Source organism: Puma concolor, chromosome A3, assembly GCF_028749965.1.
Source record: "Puma concolor isolate L17-30 chromosome A3, mPumCon1.1.hap2, whole genome shotgun sequence".
Classification (NCBI taxonomy): Eukaryota; Metazoa; Chordata; class Mammalia; order Carnivora; family Felidae; genus Puma; species Puma concolor.
This window is the reverse complement of record NC_141669.1, coordinates 89,615,199-89,621,198: the sequence shown is the minus strand read 5'-3', so window position 1 is coordinate 89,621,198 and position 6,000 is coordinate 89,615,199. Positions and strand designations below refer to the sequence as shown.

The window sequence follows — 6,000 nt, the reverse complement described above, 5'->3', positions numbered from 1 at the left end:
ATGTTAGTGGCTCTGGGGGAACAGAAGGTCAGGAAAAATTCTTAAATGTTGGGGATTTTCCCAATCAATTAACTTGTGAGAAAGAATGGACAGACACTGAAAGGCGGTGTCCTTTCAAAATGTTTGTGTTTCAGATGTCTTCCTGATGATCTGCTTGTAGCTGGGGCGGAGGGGTACAAGAGCACCTGGCTTTGGGGTCCTAAGCAGACCAAGCTCTGCCACTCACTCCTGATAAAATCCAAAGGCAGAGGCAGGAGTGGTACTGACACAAGAAATGAATTTATTTCAGTGAGGCCAACCCTGGGAAGTAGGCTAACTTCTCAAGACTGTCTCCAAAGTGCTGAAAATACATCCAGGTTTATGTAAGGAAAATGTGGGACAGGGGTTGATGGGTACATGCAGGTGGGCGGTAAAGGTCAGGTCCTTCATTGTCCTGGGGTCAGTCAGGGGAGTCTTGCTGGCTTAGGACAGTCCTTCTAGCTTGAGGGAGTAGTTTTGGTCCCCATCAGGGGGTGCTTTGCCCACAGGGTCTTTTGCCTGAATTAAGAGATCCACTGGAAAGAAGAATTTTATCAGTTAGAAAGTACAGACAGTACTTTCAAAATGGCGGTAGTTGAAGTTGTCTTTCATACTTGTATATAAGAAGGATATATGGAGTTACATGGGGCATATATGGCTATCTAGCGTTTAATGGGTACATATGGCTCTCTAGGGTTTAATGGAGTATATATATGGCTATCTGAACTTTAATGCGGTATATATGGCTATCTGGAATTTAATGGGGATATATGTGGCTCTGGAGTTTAATGGGGCAAATGTGGATGTCTAGAGTTTAATGGGTATATGTGGCTATCTATCTGGAGTTTAACTGGGAATATATAGCAATTTGGAGTTTAATGGGGTATCTGTGGCTGTCTGGAATTTAATGGGGAATATATAGCTATCTGGCATTTAATGGGGTATATATGGCTATGGGGAGTTTAATGGAGTATTTTTGCCTGCCATTTAATGGGGTGTATACGGCAGTTTGGAGTCTTATGGAGTATATATGCCTATCTAGAATTTAATGAGGTATGTGTGGCCATTTGGAGTATAATGGGGTATATATGGCTCTTTGGAGTTTAATGGAGTAAATGTGGCTATCTGGAGTTTAATAGGGTATATGTGGCTGTCTGGAATTTAATGGAGTATATGTATATATCTGGAGTTTAAGGGAGAAGATGTGGCTGTTTGGAGTTTAAGGGGGGGTATATATAGCTATCTGGGGTTTAATGGGATATATATGGCTGCCTGGGGTTACTTGGGGAATATGGTGGTGGGGTATCCAGGGACAGGAGAGAAAGAATGGATCTGAGGACTTAAAGTCTGCTGTAGGTGTGGGGGGAGGGGAGAGGAGGACAGGAATGTGTACAAACATGTGAACATATCTCAAATGGATGCAGTAGCACCCATGCCTGTGGCCATCTCAGTGGGGGGTCCTTGAGTGAAGATGTCTTGATTAATGGAATTTTAATGCTAATTTAGTTTTTTGGCACTCCAGTGTCCAAAGGCTTTAGTTGTTCTGAAGGAAGCAAGGGTCCCTCTCTAAAAAAAAAAAAAAAAAGAAATTGGGGCACCTGGGTGGCACAGTCGGTTAAGCGTCCGACTTCAACCAGGTCACGATCTCGCGGTCCGTGAGTTCTAGCCCCGCGTCAGGCTCTGGGCTGATGGCTCAGAGCCTGGAGCCTGTTTCCGATTCTGTGTCTCCCTCTCTCTCTGCCCCTCCCCCGTTCATGCTCTGTCTCTCTCTGTCCCAAAAATAAATAAACGTTGAAAAAAAAATAAAAATAAAATAAAAATAAAAATAAAAATAAAATTAAAAAAAAAAGAAATCAGTGATTTTACAAATTCCAACTTCTGTCTTTCAGGACAGGAAGTCAAGAGCCAGGTGTGTGTGTCCAGTCAGGCTGCAGAGGGGGCTAACCTGCAGAGTGAGGCACCAGCATCTCAGTGCTGGGAGAGGCCTCTAGATGGTGCAGGTGAGTCTGCAGTGAGGGAAAGCCCCTCCACAAGGACTAAGTTCCCACACTCGCAGACAGGACGAGCAGTCAAGGAGTTCCCAGGCAGTCCTTTGCAATAGAAGGAAAGTGGGGCTGGCAGCACAGAGGTGTGTTGCCCCAGGCAGCTCTGCCGGCCTCCAGCGTCGCTGGCCACCTGCCTCCCAGAACACTGCCAGACGGCCACCTGTGAAACCTGGTGGCCTCAGGCGGGACCGTGCCTGCCTTTCTCCACAGACCATCTTCTGCTTGGATTAGAAACTGACCCGCCAGCAGGGTCCAGGTAAGCCTTGGTTCTTCTCTCTGGGTTTTCTAAACTCTTCGGCTGTTTGAGACTGAGGTGTCATCGGCTGAGAAACGGCCTGAGTGCATTTTTGAAATGCACGTCATTTTTGGGTTGCGTTTGAACAAGCTTTACCAATTACTGTGCGTCTGCACTACCAGATCTAAGACCTGAGATTGTTCCTTTGTTTTCAGAAAAACATTAGAAACCCCATTTTGCTCTTGGTTGCACATTTGGTTCGTAAGCCAAACTCTGTGTGTGTTTCGCTGGCTTTAAGATTTTGGCTGCTAAGACCACGGGTGTCTCCAGAGAGCATGAAAAGTTTGTTTCTGAGATTTGCCCTTGAGCCGGGCTCATGGGGAACACACAGCGGCTGGGATTTAGCTGGGCTCGGTACCTGCATCCCCGCCCCAAGTTACCTATGGTGCCCTAAGAGACCTTCCAGGTGTGATTTTGAATCAAGTATGAGACCCGATGTCTCAGATGTCTCTGTTTTCGGGTGCGCAGTGGGGAAAGTACATATTTCTGATGATTAAGGCATTCATTTCCTGCCAAGAGGCTCTTCTCAGTGCTCTGACAGATCAGAGTAGTTTGGGTTCCTGCACAAGAGCCAGCTCTGATTCTCCAGCATCCTGTAGCAACTGCTCCTGTCCTGGGGAGGTGGGGGGGAGGGAGGGGTGGGGCTTCACAGGTTAGGGTAGAGCAAAAGGGGGCAGCTGACTGGGAGGGCAGCATTTGGGGGTCCAAGAGGGACAGTTAACATAGTAAGGTGCCAGAGTGTAGAGACAGAGTGACAGAGCAGAATCCCATCAGTAGGGACATTTGAGAGTTGGTGGGACACAGGATACAACATGGCTGGAGTGAAGGACAGAGAGGGGAGGTTGGCCCCGCTTTTCTGCTGTTGGGCTCACCACTGCTCTGTAGCTCTGAGGTTACATGTCTGAGACACTCTCTAAGAACAAAACAGCAGCTAATTCAAAGTATTAAGGTAAAAAGTTATAATGGACTAAGGAGAAAGGAATCAATTCAAATAGCTAACATAGAGAATATTCTTGCCTGACTTGATGCTGTAAGATTTCAAAGGGGTAGCCATTTAAAACAGTGAGAGTTACCTTTTGACAAAGTCCACCAAAAAGAGAGTTACTCATCAAAGTTGGGAGACTAGCATTTGTCCATGTGTACCCTTCCCCACTGAAGGAGAAAACTGGGGGCCCTGCTCCGTGCTGGGTCAGCTGGGGCCTCTACGGCACTTTCTCCCCATCCTTCAGTGAGGCAGGCTGTATGTAGGAATATTAATTTGTGACAGCACAGTGGGAGGGTAATCCTGGAAGCACATGTCTTTGGGAGGAAAAGTAAAAAATATTTCCCTGAAAAGTTTGATTTTCACTCTCTGGCATTACCTGATTCTAAAAGTAAAGAAGGTTTTAATATTGTTCAAGATACATATTTGCAAAGCTCAGAAATGTCAGGGGCTCACCCTTCTTTCTTAAGCATCAGCCTGTCCCCATACCCAGCACAGTGCCTGCCACAGGCAAGAGTCTTACCCCCTGGCCTTACCCCCTATTTCACATGGTACAAGTCAAATTGACTCTTAACTATGAAGCACCTTCTCATCAAAGTTCCTTAGGTCCCAAAAGACCAAAGATAGAATCTAGATCACCTGAGTCTCCTTTCTAGGTCCAGGTGAGTAAGTTTTGCGTTTTCCAAAAAATGAAATTGTTCTCAAGGAAATGCCCAGGAACCCAGCTGCCAAGACTCAGGTAGATCTGAAATTCTAACACAGGAGCTGTAAACAGGATGGCATTTGAAAAGCCAGCCCCTCCCGTCACCTTCCTTCCCTCCCTCTACCCATCTCACAACCCCTGGCCTCCTCAGTGTCTTGCCTGCAAGCCTCTCGGCAGCTTTCCTCTGGGCCCTTGTTTTCTTAATTATCCCAGAGAACACCTGCCTGCTCTTCACTTTGATGCTGTTTGAGGCTCCTCCTAGGTGATTCTACCCTCCAATAGTATCATTAATTAACTTACATTAAGCTCACTTAGCACATTAGGTCAATTAGGAAACAGAAGCCCCAACCCTGCCTCAGAGAATGCTGCGTATCACAGCATATCACAGTGTATCATGCAGTCTGCCTTGAATTCATGTACTGGGGCAGGACTCTTATTCAATCTCTGATTATTATTTTCTGAAAGAATAAAGAAGGGAAAATAAAATGATGTCCCATCGTTTAACTTCTGCCCTACATTTCCAGACCATTTTACAAATCATTTTTCGTACAAGTCTTCCCTATTTTCAGAATAAGGAGGTGGAACCTTAGAAAGGTTAAGTGACCTGCTCAGCCCCATATAACCTCTAATGATCGTGATGCCAATAGTAACCCAGGGCATCATGCTGTGTAATTTATAATTAGGAGGACAGGGACTAGACCTCTGTTCCCTGCCTCTGCGGCTGATACGCTTGCCTCTGTAAGGACATGTGGAGAAGGTTCTGGGACAACCACCTGGTAAACCTGAGGGTAGCGGGAGCAAACTTCTGCCCTTTGTAGATCCCAGCCCTCACACCACACTGTTTGCTGGCATCTGTCATCATCAGAGACAGGGCAAAGGAGAAAGTAATCTACATTCCATTGTTGTGAGCCATCTCTGTGAAGGCTTGGAGATAGAGGAAATATTGGTGTAAGAAATACAAAGCTGCTGTTTGTATATAGTACAAATGTAGCCAAATATCAGTGGTCTCAGGTACTCCAATCCAGGAATAAATGGCTTTGGGGTTCAGGCATCCCAGTGAATTTGGGCCTGTTAGTACAAACAAATGAGACTGGACTAGTTTTTCACCATTGCCCTGAGGTCATCACAGAGCAGTGCCCAAGGTGGTGACCCTGAACAATGAAAGCCAAGGAAAAAGCTTTGCCCAAGGACTTAGCATTAGGGTGGGCCATTCATCTGCTAGCAAATAAGGGAACCTACAGTCTGAGGTGACTTCAATTCTTCCAGCATAGTGGATACTCAGTGAAAGTGCAGTTGACCCTTGAACAGTACAGGTTTGAACTGCATGGGTCCACTTACGTGTGGATTTTATATATATATATATATATATATATATATATATATATATATATACAGTACAGTACTGTAAATGTGTTTTCTTTAGGATTTTCATTTATTTATTTATTTATTTATTTATTTATCTATTTATTTATTTATTTATTTATGAGAGAGAGAAAGAAGGCATGAGCAGGGGAGGGCAGAGAATAGGGAGACACAGAATTTAAAGCAGGCTTCAGACTCTGAACTGTCAGCACAGAGCCCAATGCGAGGCTCAAACTCACCAACAGTAAGATCATGACCTAAGCCAAAGTTGGACGCTAAACTGACCGAGCCACCCAGGTGCCCCAGAATTTTCTTAATAACATTTTATTTTCTCTAGCTTATTTTTTTGTAAGAATACACTCTATCATATATATAACATACAAAATATATGTTATTCAACTGTGTTTCTTATCAGTAAAGCTTCCAGTCAACAGTAGGCTTTTAGTAGTTAAATTTGGGGGAGTCAAAAGTTATATGTGGATTTTTGACTGCTCAGGCGTTGGTGTACCAACCCCCACATTGTTCAAGGGTTAGCTGTATGTCCAATGAATGAATGAATGAATGAGATCCTTCCAAGAAAGGCCACTAGTTGTTC

The 6,000-nt window shown here is 44.8% G+C and overlaps 1 protein-coding gene across 2 annotated transcripts in view; it reads left to right on the top strand.

Annotated features, from left to right (window-relative positions):
- The first annotated feature begins 2,034 nt into the window (after nucleotides 1–2,034).
- The window catches only part of EDAR (ectodysplasin A receptor), an 89,565-nt gene continuing 85,599 nt past the window's right edge, over nucleotides 2,035–6,000 (top strand). Inside the window, exon 1 of one of the 2 annotated variants that reach the window (XM_086701495.1) lies at nucleotides 2,035–2,319. The gene's annotated coding sequence lies outside the window, so the exon portion shown is untranslated. The remainder of the gene's footprint in view (nucleotides 2,320–6,000) is intronic. The other variant, XM_086701493.1, reaches the window with a different exon arrangement.